Consider the following 17197-nt stretch of genomic DNA (forward strand, 5'->3'; position numbering starts at 1 on the left):
TCTTACAGATAAAGAAAAACTAAACAACCCAGTAACAAAATGGGCAAAAGAAAACAACAGGCAACTCACAGAAACATCACTTAAAAAAAATTAAACATCAGAAAAGATGTCTAATCTCACTAATAATTAAAGAAACACAAATTTAAAACAATTAAAATTTTGTGTATTGGATTTGAAAAGATTTAAGGGGTTGATAACATGTTGGGAAGAAAGTGGAAAATCAGGCAATTTCATACACGAGTGATAAAATAAACAGAGTGCAACCTAATAAGACTGCAATTTGGTCATTTCTTTTACAATGTAAAATGCATACCAAGCTTACACTGTCTCCTCTACCCCTATCCCCACATCCTAGCCTACCCTTGGCCTGCAAAGTTACCAGCCCCTCCCTTCCCCTCCAACTTTATCTCTCATTATACCCCCCTTTGCTTTTTCGCACTCCAACCCCACTGGCTTTTTTCAGTTCCTCAGAGGTGCCAGACTCTTCTCACTACAGGACTTCTCACAATCCATGCTGTTCTGCTTGGAACTCCACTCTTCATTAACAACTAGAGTTCTTTCAAACCTCAGTTTGGCCTTTACTCTTTCAGGGAAAGACGTACCCCCAACTGATCAGCTGCTGCTGCTCTGTGTGCCTTCACAGCACTGTGAACCTCCCGTTTTGAGTGATAGCACAGCTATGGCACGATATTTGTCACTCCCAGTAAACTCTATCCTGCCTATTTTTGCATCTCTACCATCTAGAACAGTGCCTGGAACATGAAAAAACAGTATGTTCTTTGCATGATTATGAATAACTTGCTAAACACATATGAAAAACTACCACCAGTAATGAGCAAGTGGAATTTGAAATTAAAAACACCATACCTTTTATATTAACACGCTCCAAAAATGAAATACTTAGGTATAAATCTAACAAAATATGCACAAGGTTTATATGAGGAAACTATAAACTCTGATGAATGAAATCAAAGAAGAACTAAAAAAAGTACAGATATTTCATGTTCATGATTAGGAAAACTCAGTATTGTCAAGATTCAGTTCTTCCCAACGTGATCTATAGATTCATTGCAATCCCAATCAAAATCTCATTAAATTGTTTTATGGATATCTATAAACTGATTCTAAAACTTATATGTAAAGGCAAAAAGATCCAGAATGGTCAACAAAGTTGGAGGACTGACTCCATCTGACTTCAAGATCTACTATAAATCTATAGTAATGAAGACAATGTGGTATAGGTGAAAGAAAAGACACATAAATCAGTGGAACAGAACAGAGAGGCCAGAAATAAATCCACATCAATACAGTCAACTGATCTTTGACAAAAGAGCAAAGGCAATACAAAAGAGCAAAGACAGTCTTTTCAATAAAGGGAGCATTCACGAGAGAGAGAGAGATAGAGAGAGAGAGAGAGAGAGAGAGAGAGAGAGAGAGAGAGAGAGAGAGAGAGAGAAAGAGTAAGAGAGGAAGAGGGAGAGGGAGGAGAGGGAGAGAGAATTCATATTGAAACTCTATATCCTTCACAAAAATTAACTAAAATGGATCACAGACCTAAATGTAAAATGCAAAACTATAAATTCCAAAGAAGGTAACAGAGAAGAGCAAGATGACCTTGGATATGAAAATGCTTTTTTATTTTTTTACTTTTTAAATTGTATTTATTTATTTTTAGAGAAGGGAAGGAAGGGAGAAAGAGAAGGAGGGAAATATCAATTGGTTGCCTCTCACATGCCCTCAACCAGAAACTTGGCTGACAACCTAGGCATGTGCCCTGACTGGGAATCAAACCAGCACCGCTTTCATTTGCCAGATGACACTCAACCCACTGAGCCCCGGTAGTCAGGATGGTGATGTCTTTTTAGATTAAACACCAATGGTATGATCCATGAAAGAAATAACTTGATAGGCTGAATTTAATTAAAATTAAAATTTTCTGCTCTGCAAAAGGTAATGTCAAAAATGAGAAAATAAGACATAGACTGTAGGGAACCGTTCCTTGTGGTTTAGGGAATTGTAGCCCCGGCCTGAGCATGACTGTCACCTGCATCCCGGCCATGCTTGTCTTTAAATCTTAACACAAGGCTGCGAGGGAGACATAACCGAAAACCATTCAGAGGGTTTCTGTGGGAATTGGATTTAAAGAATGCTTATTATGCTTTAGAACTTGCTCTGCTTATCTTTTAATATAACATAAACAATCTCTAGCAAGAAATGTATGAAACCTTGCACCTACTGCCAGCGTGGCATCAAGATGTTTGATAGACCCTGACACAGACTGGACACTGTGCCCTCTGTACTAGTACATGTAATCTGTTACTATAATCTGTAATCCAAACACCTCCAAGCTATTGATGATTCATGAATCTTGACCTTGTATCTCTCATGTGTATCCTCCTCAATAAAAGGCACGAGGGAAGAAGGTCTAATCGCTGTTCTCCACTAGAGAGAGCAGTCACCTTCCTTTCCCCAGACATAACGAAATGCCCTGGGTAAAAGTTTGTTCCGCCGTGGTCACGAAGCCTCTGCTGGACAGAGCAACTTCTAACCGAGACTAAGGTGTATGAGGCACCTCTGCCATAATAGACCAGGAGAAAATATTTGCAAAAGGCACATCTGATAAAGGGCTGTTATCCAAAACAATATAAAGAACTCTTAAAACCCAACAGTAAGAAAACAAACAAGCTGATTAAAAATGTGCTAAAGCCCTTAACAGACATCTCACCAAAGAAGATATGCAGATGGAAAAGAAGCATATAAAAACATATTCTACATCATATGTCATCAACGTAATGTCAATTACTACAATAAAATAACGTTACTCATTTATTAAAATGATCAAAATCTAGAACACTGAAAAAAAACAAATGTTGGTGAGGGTGTGGAGCACTGGGAATGCCAAATGGTACAGCCATCTCTGAAAGACAGTCTGGTGATTTCTTACAAAACTAAACATACTCCAAAAATTGTACTCCATGGTGCAACTCAACCTAAAGCAGTTGAAAATATATGAGGTCTGTCTAGAAAAAGTCCAACCATTGTTAATATAATGAGAACGGTTTGCCCAACATCAATGTAACCTGGCAGCCAAGGAGAGTGGGCTGGAATAAGCATGCGTGAGCCAATGACAACTTCGCTGTAGTAGTCAGTGGGAGCTATAGATGTTATTGTCTGAGCATGTGTACTGTGTGGCTGTTGCATTCAAAATGACTTAACGAGCAGAGCAACAAATCTACATCAAATTTTGCATTAAGCTTGAACATTCCTCTGCGGAAACTACTCAGATGATTCAAAAGGCTATAGTTATGGGCAACTGGTGATTGGCAGCTTCATCATGACAACATGCTCACTCGTGCACTACATCTCATGCAGAGTTTTTTGGCAAAACATCAAATCACCCAGGTGACTCAACCCCCTATAGCCCAGATTTGGTGCCCTTCAACTTCTGGCTTTTCCCAAAGCTAAAATCACCTTTGAAAGGGAAGAGATTTCATGCTGTTGATTAGATTCAGGGAAGTACAGAGTAGCTAATGGTGACTGGGAGAACAATGTTTCTTCTTTCTTGTATCTTCTTCAATATATGTCTCTCCCCCCCCCCCCCCACATTATAGGGCTGGATACTTTCTGGACAGACCTCAACTGTCCACATAAAAACCTTCGTATAGATGTTTATAGCAGTTTTATTCATAATTGCCAAAACTTGGAAGCAACCAAGATGTCCTTCAGTAGGTGCATGGATAAATAAACTCTGATTCATCTAGACAATGGAATATTATTCAATACTAAAAAGAAATGAGCTATCAAGCCAGGAAAAAACATGTAGAAACCTGAAAAGACTATATGCTGAGTGATTCCAACAACATGACATTCTGGAAAAAGCAAAACTATAGAGACAGTGAAAAGATCAGTGGTTTCCAGGGGTGAAGTTGGGGGAGAGATAAATAGGCAGAGCACAGAAGATTTTTTAGGGCAGTGAAAACATTCTGTATGATACTATAATGATGGCTACATGTCTATACATTTGTCTAAACCCACAAAATGTACAACTCTAAGAGAGACCTGCAGTGTAAATGGTGGACATCCGTGGAGCATGAAGTGTCAATGTAGGTGCTTCAATTGTAGCAAGTATATTACTCTGGTGGGGGAATGTTGATAATGAGGAAGGCTGTGCTTGCGTGGGGACAGGAGGCATATGAGAAATCTCTGTACCTCCCCCTCAGTTTTGGTGGGGATCCTACACTACTCTAAGAAAAGTCTTTAAAATATTATCAACTCTGTTAAAATTTATAATTTTTATGTAAATAAGCCCTGTCTTTTAAAAAAATATATAAATTACAGTGTTGGTTCTAGTGATTACAACAGGAAAAGAAGTTGGTCCATTTAATTTTTACAGCATGTCTTTTTTACTTTTCATGTGTGAAGGAAGAAATGATAAAAAAAATACTAATCACCATAATAATGTGATTGTCAAACTACTGCACAGTCTTTGGCTAAAATTCAAAGAACCTACTATATCAGCTATAATTTAATGTATTTATGTTCAGCATTTAAACCACCCAGGAAACACCTGCAGAATTTAGGAAAACCCTTAATTATTTCGAACTCCATTGAGAGTATGAAACGTCAGAACTGGAAGAGAGCTTAAAGATAATTTGGTCCAAACATCTCATTCATAAGGAAACTTAAAGCTCCAAGAGGCAATACATTTAGTATAAAGCTAGCTCAGACCAGACAGAGCATCACACAGAGTATGCCCTGAGTCCAGAATCCTGAGCCTCTTTCTGGCTCCCTATAATAGTTCTGTAAAAAATTATACAACTGCACAGGTGGCAAGACGAAAGCAAAATCAAGAGCAACTAAAATTCCACTTCATTATGGCACAACTTGGTTTTCTACACCCTTTTTCTAATAATCATTGGAGACACTGCTGTAAGAAGAAATCTCATGAGAAAACTTTCCTTAGCATCATCTCCTAGCTTCAACCCTTCGCTTTGCCTATAGCAGACCAAAATCTACAGAGCTACAAAGTATGAAACCATAGCTTTTTTTCACACATAACTAAATCTACTTATGCAAATGTATTAATTCATTCAACAACTATTTACTGAGTACTGACTCTATACCACGCACAAGTCTTGGTCCTATGTTACAGCATCTGCACTGGCAGCTGGGCTTATGCCTGGGTTTCCTTACACCCATCCACTTGGACTACTGGAGGGTCTGCAAGAGCCATGGCATTGATCATGTGCTAGACTACACTGTACATACACAGTGCATTACAGTCTTCATAATCATGTCCTATTAATTAACTTGAGAGGTCAGGACTAGCACGTTTGATTTAAGCATGTTTATCCACACTACCAAAATCCCAGTCAGCCCTTATGTAGTAAAGACCAGGTGTTGTGCCTGTTAACTCATGGCTGATATTTTGCTGCAATAGTTGCTAGAAATTCCCTTGATGGAGATTTGGGTAATGGTCTCTAGCAATGAAAAATAATGTTTAATGCAACCATTTATTGTCTAGAGATCCTACAAGATTTTCTACTTGACATACAATAACTGATCCTGTTTGATTCCATAAGTGTTTACTCAATAGAGTATATTCTATTCTGGCTGGTTTGGCTCAGTGGATTGAGCGTCGGCCTGCGAGCTAAGTGTCGCTGGTTCGATCTTCCAGTCAGGGCACATCAGAGAAGGAAAACTCTGACTCCAAAAAACCTCCACTGCCTTGCGGCATACCTCTTCAGGGGAAAGGCTAAGGGAGTAAACCCCGACAGAAAATCCGGAGCCGGAGTCCCTAAGGCGGTTTGACGTTGTAGTCAACACCGGCAACTCCTGCGGCGCACCTGAAGCCAAGCTGTATTGACTCCGTCTTTCCCTTGAACCCTTCAGCTGCGAAGAGAGGGGGGGTCTGCTGCATGGGCAACAGCAGACCCTCCATATCACCCTGCCCAGGCTCTGTAGCTTCAGCTTCACTGGAGAGGACACTCCAGCGTCATCGCAAGATGTCGATTCAACACGGGAGGAGACAGATACCGTGTCACTCCCGAGTTGGACTGCACAACCATTCTCGGCGGTGCAGATAGACACTTAAGAAGCTACACCATCGTCTCTCGAGATGGACGGCTGCCGACGACGACGATATTCTATTACATGTACTGTTCTAAGAACTACAGAAACAAAAATGAGTAAGATGTTGTCCCTCTCCTTAGGTTTGCTGATGAGGTGAACATAAACAGATAGGTCACTATGATGTGGTACGTGTGGTGGTGGAGGTATGCACAAGGTATCATGGGTGGTGAGTGGAGACCCACTTCATCTTGGGCAAAGCAATGCACTAGAAGGATGAATAGGAATTAGCCAGGCAAATAGGGGAAGCACTTTCCAGAGACAATGTGAGTAAAGACATAAGATGTGAAACAGAATGAAATATGTGTGAGGAAAAATGAGCAGTTTAGAATCTTGATAGAAGAACTGAGAGAAAATCAGAGATACTCAAAGCTCAGATCATGAAAGACCTGGCATGTAGTAGGTGTTCAATATACTTGTTTGATGAAAGAATTGGCTAGAGTTTTCATCAAGAAAAAGATATGAGCATTTGTTACACATGTTGGGCATTGTTTGTTTATTCATTTTGTTAGTAGAAACAAAACAGAATGCCTCAGTAGACTAATAAGAATATGACGTAGCCTGCAAGAGCATGGCTCAGTCAGCATGATACTTTGAGAGGCAGGAATAATAAAGAGGAAGTGGTTGAACAGTTTTGATATTCTTGTGACCACAAGAGAGGAAAGAGCTGAGATGGGACCTGCACAGAAGACACAGGCTGAGAACATATGGAAAAAAGGTAAAAGGGAGGTGCTTAGGGTTTCCAAGTGTCAGAACTTCTTTTTGGATATAGTAACCATCTCTTTTTTCCTTACCACTCCCCAGCGTGGATACAACCAACACAAATAAGCAAGTATCTGTGACTCTACCTATCTTTCCTACTATGTAGAACTCATATTCCTCGTGGTTGTTTTTTGGTAAGTGAACTTGAGTCCATAATTGCCACTGAACAAGAAAGAGGATATCCAGAGCTGGGAGAAAAGTAAGATAGCATAATAATTCCATATTGAAAGACACAGAAACTCTGGCTCTGACTAGATTTTCAATAATTATAAGAAAACAGAAGCAATGAGGTCAATAAGGAAGGGAAACACCATAAGTACTGGTCATAAATTCTAAAAAATTTTCATCACACACCAAAAACAACTCAAAAAAGGTGAAATTTATCCTTTTAGTATCTCTAACATTGGTTTTCTATTCATAATGTATCTTTTTTAAAATAAAAAGTGAGGCTGTGCTTGTATGGGGACAAGAGTATATGGAACTCTCTACTTTTTGTTCAGTTTTGCTGTGAACCTAAAACTGATCTAAAATATAAAGTCTGTTTAACAACAACATCAAAAAGTGAAACTTCTAGTATAGAAGTTGAAGCAGCTTATGACTAAGAGCCTGAGGTCCGTGTTCCTATTCACTTAGCCCAGAATGGTGACTTGACCCTTCATATCTCTGAACCACCTGCCTTTTTTGCTCCTATGATTGGACTCCTGTTATTACAAGGGGCTGAGAGTCACTTAAACTCATTTGAGTGTGGGATGGGAATGGCATATATTAAGAATACAGGAGAAATAAAAAGATAGGAACCTAGGGAGGGCTGACTCTCACAGAGGCCAAACATTAAGCTTAGTGTTGATTTCAAGGCAGGTCCAGGAAGCTCAGCAAATAGAGATCTGTGGCCATTGTGATGTACCAGTGCTAACGGGGCCCTCCTTATTCACGTGCCTACATCGCTTTTCTCTATTTTATCTTTTCTATACTCCTTGAGTACAGTTCCCAAAACAGAGCATCTGAATGGCTCAGTTAAATATGTACTGAGCTTCTGAGACTAGGCAACATCATAAGACCCTTGCCAGCCTGTGAGTGAACTACTCTTAAGCCAGGGCCTCCCCTAGTCCAGTCAGCTTGGCCAGAGGGGCTGAGTCACATGGATCCTCAGCAAGAACCTGGAAGGGAGAGACAGCCTTAGAAAGAAGGGACTATGGGTATGGCAAACACTGTCACTGATGACAGCAATGCCTTGGCAGAAGTCTCAAGAAAAGAGATGGAAAAGTGACTCTGGATGATCCTAGAGACTTAGCAATACAAAAAGTATGTGTGCAAGTTTTTTTAACAGCGAGACACACCTAGATATTCCTGAAAAATCCATTCTCACCACTCAGCATTCTTTCCTCGCCCACTCCAATCCTATTATTTAGAAAAACATCTGCCCCCACTCTCCAATATGTTAGGTTCTGAAAACATTTTGATTGAGCAAAATGAGACCTTAAAAGAAACAATAACAAGTATTTGAAGGTCCATTCCCAAACTAGATTAACTTTTCCTTAGCTAATGGCTGTGTCCACATCCTTATCATAGCCCTGTGATTCTTCAACTTTTATCATTACAACACAGTGATCTGGAAGAACAGTGTGGTCTATACAGTAAATTTCACACTGTAAAATGAGTAGCTCTGACCCAAATCCTTGGTTCTGACAGCGCTAATACTGCAGGCAGCCCCCTCCCTATCAGGAAGCAGCCAGGGTAGCTAGACTTCTGGAAGCCTCCCTAGGAAATAAGTAAGGACTAAAGAGATCACTTTCTTTATCTCTCTTTAAAGATTTGTTAGTATCACTGGAATTGCTGAGCTCTGACACACAAACAAGTAGATCCGGGGTGGGTGGTTGGAGTCAGAGGAGGCAGCTAATCTTTGAAGCCCTATTTTAAGAAAAATTAAAGTTATTATAGTTACTCATTAAATGAGTAAACAAGCAGAATCATAAGTATTCTATAACAATTATAGGACACTGAACATTTTTTGGGCATGCCTTGTTTTTTACACATTTTCCTCAAAAATATAATTTAATAAGAATGCAAAGAATTTGCTAGTTGTGTAACTGTGGTAGAAAACATGCACACACATTCCTCTGTTTAAAAAACAAAGAATCATGAGGATCTGTTCCTGTAGATGGGAAATGAGAAGACGAATATTCAGGGGTAAAACACTGTACTCTACTAGTTCTTTTTATTACAAAGAAAAGATGGGGCAGAAGATGAACTTTAACCCTGACCACTGTTTGAGTTTTCATAGGCTCTTACAGATCTAAATATTCCAAAGTGATCAATCTGGGAGATGCTACAGAAGACAGAGTGCATTTTTATGTTCCTAAATTAATAAACAACTTTGTGGACAGAACCAAAAATTGTAGGTATTTTCCTATTCCTCCAAATATTTTCTGATTTAATACTGTCTTTTGAAATTGAATAAACTGTCTCTTCTTTTGAGTAATCGTAATAAAGAGACTTCATTAAATAATTACAGAACTTTTCATAGCTAAGAAGTAACTAAGTCACTAAAAATGATCTTCATTTCTAATTAATCTTCAACTGACAGTTCCTACTACTTTAAATTACCCCTCCTCTGCTAATGATATAAATAATAGAATACTAATGTTTAAAAGAAAATAAAAGACAAAAGTTTGCTATGTGAGAAAAGATTGTCAGATGATAAATCATTTCAATATCAAATGACGTTTTAAAAAAAAAGTTTGAAAAAAGTAGAGAACATTCACAAATACTATTGGAATTAAGGGGCCTCCTAGAGAGCTCAAGATTTCTGTCACATGAGTTAAGTAGCTTGTTTAAAAATGTCAGTTGATCTCTACATGAAACCTCTGATTGAGATCATGAGATACTGAATTCCCGAAAAACAAGGTCTTTTTTAGAAATCTCACCCTCTGTAGTACTGACCAATGTTACTGAAATGAAATAAAAAGAAAAACATAAATCAGCATGATCTTTAAACTTTTTCTTTTTAAAAATCTTTTTTACTTTATTTTTATTGTTTGCACTATTACAAATGTCCCGATTTCCACTCCTTTGCCCTCTCCTCCCCTCCCTTCACTCTGGCCATCACCATACTGTTGTCTGTGCCTTCTTTCAACCGATCCTCTCTCCCCTCTGACAGCTGTCACTCTGTTCCATGTATCCATATCTGTTTCTATCTTGTTCATCAGTTTATTTTGTTCATTAGATTCCACATATAAGTGAGATCACATGATATTTGTCTTTCTCTGACTGGTTCATTTCAAATAACATAATACTCTCCAGATCCATCCAGGCTGTTGCAAAAGGTAAGAAGAGTTCCTTCTTTTTTACGGTCATGTAGTATTCCATTGTGCAAATGTCCCACAGCTTTTTTATCCACTCCTCTGTTGATGGGCACTTGGGCTGTTTCCAGATCTTGGCTATTGTATACAACGCTGCTATGAACATAGGGGTGCATATATTCTTTTGAACTGGTGTTTCAGGATTCTTAGAATATATTCCCAGAAGTGGGATCACTGGGTCAAAAGGCAGTTCCAGTTTTAATTTTCTGAAGAAACTCCACACTGCTTTCCACAGTGGCTGCACAGTCTGCATCCCCACCAACCAGTGCACGAGGGTTCCCTTTTCTCCACATCCTCACCAGCACTTGGTATTTGTTGATTTACTAATAGTAACCATTCTGGCGAGCATGAGATGATATATATCATTGTGGGTTTTTAAAAAATTTTTTAAAACTTTTTATTGTATTTTTTTCCATTACCATTTAGTCTGCGTATAGCCACCTCTCCCCAGCAATGACCACACTGCTGCCCATGTCCATGAGTCCATTTCCCTTTTTGCTCATTTGCCCCACCCCCAACCTCCACTGCCATGGTGTTTTAATTTGTGGCATAAGAACAGGCATATAGATCAATGGAACAGAACAGAAATCCCCAAAATAAACCCATGTCTCTATGGTCAATATTTGACAAAGGGGCATGAGCATACAATGGAGTAAAGACAGTCTCTTTAACAAATGGTGTTGGGAAAATCGGACTGGTACACGCAAACAAATGAAACTAGACCACCAACTTACACCATACATAAGGGTAAACTCAAAAAAGATTAAAGACTTAAATGTTAGACTTGAAACCATGAAAATCATAGAAGAAAACATAGGCAGTAAAATCTCAGACATCTCTCATAGCAATATTTTTGCCAATTTATCTCCTAGGGCAAGGGAAACACAGGGAAAAAATAAACAAATGGGAATATATAAAATTAAATAGCTCCTATACAGCAAAAGAAACCATCAACAAAATGAAAAGGGACCCCACTGTATGGGAGAACATATTTGCCAATGATACATCTGATATGGTGTTAATTTCAAAATATATAAAAAACTTGTACAACTCAACACTAGGAAGACAACCCAATTTAAAAAATGGGCAAAGGACCTGAATAGACACTTTTCCAAAGAGGACATACAGATGGCCAACAGACATGAAAAAATGCTCAACACTTTTTCCATTTTTAGATTTATTAAGAAACCTCTTCCATGTATACTAATTATACACATTTCTACTAGCCAAATATAATTGTATACATGATAGCTAGGAAGTAATGGGGGTGGAGTATTTAAAACAAACAAACAAACAAACTTTTGGTAGAAAAATCTCCATAACTTTGAGAAGACAATAATAAAGATTCTTGCTTTGTATTTTTAGCATTATGGAAATGTTAAGTAATTAAAAATTTTAAATCTTTCCTATAACAATAAGCAAACCTATCTGTCTGTTCTGAATATTGTTCTTTTAAAAATGTAATGGCGCCTGCAGTGTGTTAGGTTATACCATCCTGAAGGCACCTGACCTACAAAGCTAAAAAATACAAAGCAAATCCTTTAGGCTGAACCTTAGAAATGATTTCAAGAGCCTGGTACTGAGCAATTACATAAAATTATTTTAAGTTGCTAACTAAAACAAACATGCAGTCAGGAGGAGATAGTTCTAGCAACATTTCCAAGGTAAACTATTTCTCATTTTTATGAATTATTTAAATTACATTCCTTTTCTTTGAGGGTGGGAATGGAACATGAAGACCACAGGATAGTCTGTTCTCTGCTTGCCAGATCCATGGTCCATGTTAACCTGAAGAGTCCTATTATTGGACATTATTATCCTTGTTTTACAGATGAAAAAACTGAGGATGGGTGAGGTAAAGTATCTTGGCTAAGATAACACACCTAGTTAGAGGCAGGATATGACCCAAGAATGTCTAGCCCCAGCTTTCATTCTCTCTCCATTACACTGGGCTCATTAGGTGGTTTCTTATTCAAACCTCAGCTCAAATGTCATCTTCTCAGAGAGCCATCCTTTAATATTAGTTTTATTTTCTTTGCATTTTAAAGAGATTGGACCCATTAATACACTGTGAGAGTCTTTTCCAGGTGAAAACAAACAAAAGCCTTTTACAGAATTTTTTCAAATAATAACTTAAGATAAAATTCTTCAAAAAAGAGGGGAAAAAAGATATGACCCAGAAAGAGAAAAATAAGGATGATGTTAAAAAGGAAAGCAGAATTAATTACACTTTCTACCTTGTCGCTCCCTTAAAGGCTAAGAGGAGTGGGAGCCTATTTTAAAGACCAAACAAGTATGCAAACCTGACTACTCTCATGCCCCATGGAGGAATCAGATGCTCACAATCAAGGCTCTGTGGAAGAGTCCCCACAAAGACACACCCCTTCAGGCACATGGGTAAAATAGACATTCAGAGTTTGAAATGTCACATGGGGTTGTGGCTTTCTTAAAATAATGAAATATTATTTGTGTTATGTATGAATGCTTCTTAAAAATACCTTTTCAGAAGACTCTGTGATAGATTTTTAACCTTGATATTAAAAAGTTAGGGGCTCAGTTGGTCAGAGCATTGTCCTGATATACCAAAGCTGTGGGTTTGATCTCTGGTCAGGGCACATATAAGAATCAACCAATGAACACATGGATAAGTGGAACAACAAACTGATGTCTGTCTCTCTCCCTTCTTTTCTAAAATCAATCAATAAAAAAAATTTTTTTTTTTTAAGCTAGGGACTCAGCCCTGGCCGGGTGGCTCAGTTGGCTGAGCATCACCCTGTGCACAAAAAGGTTGTGGGTTTCATTCCTGGTCAGAGCACATACCTGGGTTGCCAGTTTGATCCCTGGTTGGGTCATGTATGGGAGGCAGCTGATTGGTGTTTCTCTCTCACACTGATGTTTCTCTCTTTTTCTCCCTCTCCCTTCCTCTCTCTCTAAAATCAATAAACATTTTCTCAGTTGAGAATTTTTAAAAAATTAGGGACTCTCAGAGAGGAGAAATAGACTACATGACACAAAACCATTTATTTGAGGTATGTATGGAACAGTGTGCTAAAATGTTTTTTTTTCTATGGGTTTTCCTGCTTTCAATTTTGTATTATTCTTGCCCAGCATTCTTGGGTATTCAAACCCTGTTATATAGTCTTAATTCTTCCCTGATTGAAGGAACTAACTTACTTGTACAGCAAGAGCTCTGACCTCCTCTGACCCTCTTCATCTCCACCCCCATTCTCAATTACCAAACAGCCCTAATTCAAATAGCCTCCTGAGGTGATCTATCTGGAGCTTGCCTTCGGGTTCCAGTAGCACAGGATAACCAAGAAGTAGAAAGATTAAAAAGAAAACTTTCTAACCTTGGATAAGGCCTCACTCTGATTATCTCTCAATTCAATGATCATGTGTTTCTGAATTCTTAACTTCTTCTTCTAATGTAGTACTTCTTCTATAGCAAAAAGTTCCCCCATTTTATTAAACATTATTAAATTCTCCAGTTAAAAAAAAAAGTTAAGAGTTTGGAAGAATAGTGGATCAGGTGGTTGGTCTTATTACATAATATACACTATGACTCAAAGCACCAAAGGAAGCCCTGGCTGGTGTGGCTCAATGGACTGATTGCCACCCTGCGAACCAAAGTGTTGTCAGTTCGATTCCTAGTCAGGGCAGAGAATTGGAAGGTTGCTGGTTTCACTCCTGGGCAGGGTACATGCCTGGGTGGCAGGTCAGGTCCCTGGTTGAGGGTGTGCAAGAGGCAACCACACATTGATGTTTCTCTCTCTCTTTCTCCTTCCCTTCCCCTCTCTCTAAAAATAAATAAATATATTTTTTAAAAAACACCGAAGGAGAAAGAAAAAAAAAATAAGGAAAGCAAGCAAGCATATCTTCGTAATCTTTCGTATCAGTCCTCATTATAGCAGTTTACAAATATATGTAGCTGATATCTGTAAATAATGAGTTCCTGGAAGCCAAATTCTAACATGGAGAGCTGTAAAGCAGTTCATATTTTCCCAAAAGAACAATGTTATAACTGACATTTGGGTTCCTGAAGGTTAAGTAGTAGGTGTAGATATGATCAAAGAAATGCCATAAAGAAAATATGCAGAATTATAAAACTCTAAAGCAATTTCAGATACCAAAGTTACGCTGCTGGTCCTAGTCCTATGGTTTAAAACAATACAAATTGATTATACAAGTATTCTATTGTAAAAACATAGAAAAGCAGTCCTGGCTGGTGTGACTAAGTGGGTTGAGTGCTGGTCTGTGAACCGGAAGGTCACCAGTTCAATTCCTGGTCAGGGCACATGCCTGGGTTGCAGGCCAGGTCCCCTTTTGGGGGTGTGCGAGAGGCAACCGATTGATGTTTCTCTCTCTTACATCCATGTTTCTCTCCCTTTCTTTCTCCCTCCCTTCCCCGCTCTCTAAAAAATAAATAAAATCTTAAAAAAAAAAAAAAAAAAAACATGGAAAACACACTCTGATGTTAACACACTTGGTCAGAAATCTCTATATTTACATTAAACATATAAATATAAGTGAAATGATATAATGGTTGGATACTAATTGGGATTTGCCTTAAAATACTTCAGAAAGAGAAAAAGTTGGAAAAGGGGACTAGATGAAGCAAGATGTACAAAATGCTGATATTTGTTGAAGCTGTGTGCATGCTGAAGCTTGTGTACTATTCTCTTTGTGTATGTTTGAAAACTCATAAAAAATGTTTACGAATCTAAACTAATCATTATAAAAAGTGACTATTTAATAATTAATAAGCACTATTTAGTAAGTTCCATTACCTTCTTAAAACTTAGAAAGGCTCTTTGAAGTAAAATAAACTAGATCATAGCACAAGGGAGGAGGAGTTAAGGCAATTTTCCCACAGCAAACAGTTGTCAATAATATATCTGACCTGACAGCCCTCCCCCTTACCTTCAAGATGGTGTGTTCATACATCATTAAACCAAAGTGCCAAAGTATAACTAGAGAATGAGGCTAGAGTCTAACCTTGTACCATGTACAAAAATTTCAAAATGGATCAGAGATCTAAATTTAAGATCTAAACCTGTAAAACTCTTAGGAGAATACACAGGGAAAAATCTTCCTGACGTTGGATTTGGCAATGGTTTTTTGACTATGACACCAGAAGCACAGGCAACAAAAGAAAAAAATAGATAAGCTGGACTAAGTCAAAATTTAAAATTTCTCTGCATCAAAGTACACAATCAACAGAGTACAAATGCAACTGAAAGAATGGGAGAAAATATTTGCAAATCATGTATTTGAAAAGGGGTTGATATACAGAATATATAAAGAATTCCTATCACTTAACAACAAGAAAAATGAATAATCTGATTAAAAATGAATGAAGGCCCACCCTGGCTGGTGTGTCTCAGTGGACTGAGTGCCGGCCTGTGAACCAAAAGGTCGCTGGTTTGATTCTCAGTCAGGGCACATGCCTGGGCTGCAGGCCAGGTCCCAAGTTGAGGGCATGTGAGAGGCAACCAATGGATGTACATCTCGCACACCGATGGGTTGGATTCCTAGTCAGGACACACGCCTGGGTTGCAGGTTTGGTCTGTTCAGGGTGCATATGAGAGACAACCAGTCAATGTTTCTCTCTCACATCGATATTTCTCTCTCTTTCTCCCTCTCTAAAAGTAAATAAAGTTAAAAAATAAATAAAAATGAAAAAAGGACTTGAATAGACATTTCTCCAAAGAAGAGATACAAATGCCCACCAAACAGATGAAAAAATCTCAATATCATTATTAGGGAAATGCAAATCAAAACCCCAATGAAATACTACCTCACACCCATTAGGATGCCTACTATCAAAAACAAAAAGAAAAACAAAAAATAACAAGTGTTGGAAATGATTTGGAGAAATTGAAACCGTTGTGCACTGTTGGTCATAATGTAAAATGATGCAGCTGCTATGAAAAACAATATGGTAATTCTTTAAAAAAATTAAACATATTGCTTCTTAGACTTATGGTGAAGATCAAGTGTAAAAACTTAAACATTGAATTATCATCTACTCCAGCAATTCTACTTTTTGTCATATATCCAAAATAATTGAAAGCAGGGTCTCTATAAGAGATATTTGTACATCCATGTTCACAGTAATATTATTAATAACATCCAAAAGATGAAAGCAATCCAAGGTATCCATCAACAAATGAATGGATAAACAAAATGCAGTATATACAGTGTAATATCATTCAGCCTTTTAAAAAAAAGGAAATTCTAACATATGCAGTGAAATAAGTCAGTCACAAAAGACACAACTACTCTGTGATTCCACTTATATGAGGAACCTAGAGTAGCCAAATTAATAGAACATAGAAAAGTGAGTGCCAGGGACTGAGGGAGGAGGAAATGAGGAGTTGTGGTTTAATGGGTATGGAGTTTTAGTTTGCAAGATAAAAACAGTTCCAGAAATTGGTTGTACAATATGAACATATTTAACACTACTGACTGTAAATTTAAAAATGGTTAAGTAGGCAAATTTTATTTAAAAGTTTTATTAAGAAGTTTTTAAAAGCATACATCTGTATTCTAAATGTTTATTAAAAGCCCAAACACATAGTCATGTCAAAAAGGCACATCTCCAAAGATGACCTAACCACATTGGACCCTTGCTGTCAGATTATTCCTATAGAATTGAAGAGGAACTTAGTAAATCATTAATTAGGAAGAACTTAGTTACTGAGAGACCAAAGGATTCTGTTACACAGCAAATTAATGCATATTGGGGTTTACAGATTTTAGTAGGAATCTGATCTTATCTGTCTTAAGTTTTAGGGCTTTAAAAACAGTAAGGTAGACTTTTAAAAAAGATCTACATTTTCACCTACATCGTAGTAACTGGTCACCATGGCAGTGTACCAATCCTAGATAATTAAAGCCAGCTTTACCTCAGGGAACTTTACCAGGGTTAGTACCCAAAAGGTAGG

General features: G+C 37.9%; 1 protein-coding gene across 1 annotated transcript in view; it reads right to left on the minus strand.

Annotated features, from left to right (window-relative positions):
• MYO5A (myosin VA) overlaps positions 1–17197 on the minus strand; it is a 183129-nt gene that overhangs the window by 135035 nt on the left and 30897 nt on the right. The window lies entirely within an intron of this gene.

The sequence above is a fragment of the Furipterus horrens genome, unplaced genomic scaffold (assembly GCF_987537825.1).
Source record: "Furipterus horrens unplaced genomic scaffold, mFurHor1.1.pri manual_scaffold_3, whole genome shotgun sequence".
Classification (NCBI taxonomy): Eukaryota; Metazoa; Chordata; class Mammalia; order Chiroptera; family Furipteridae; genus Furipterus; species Furipterus horrens.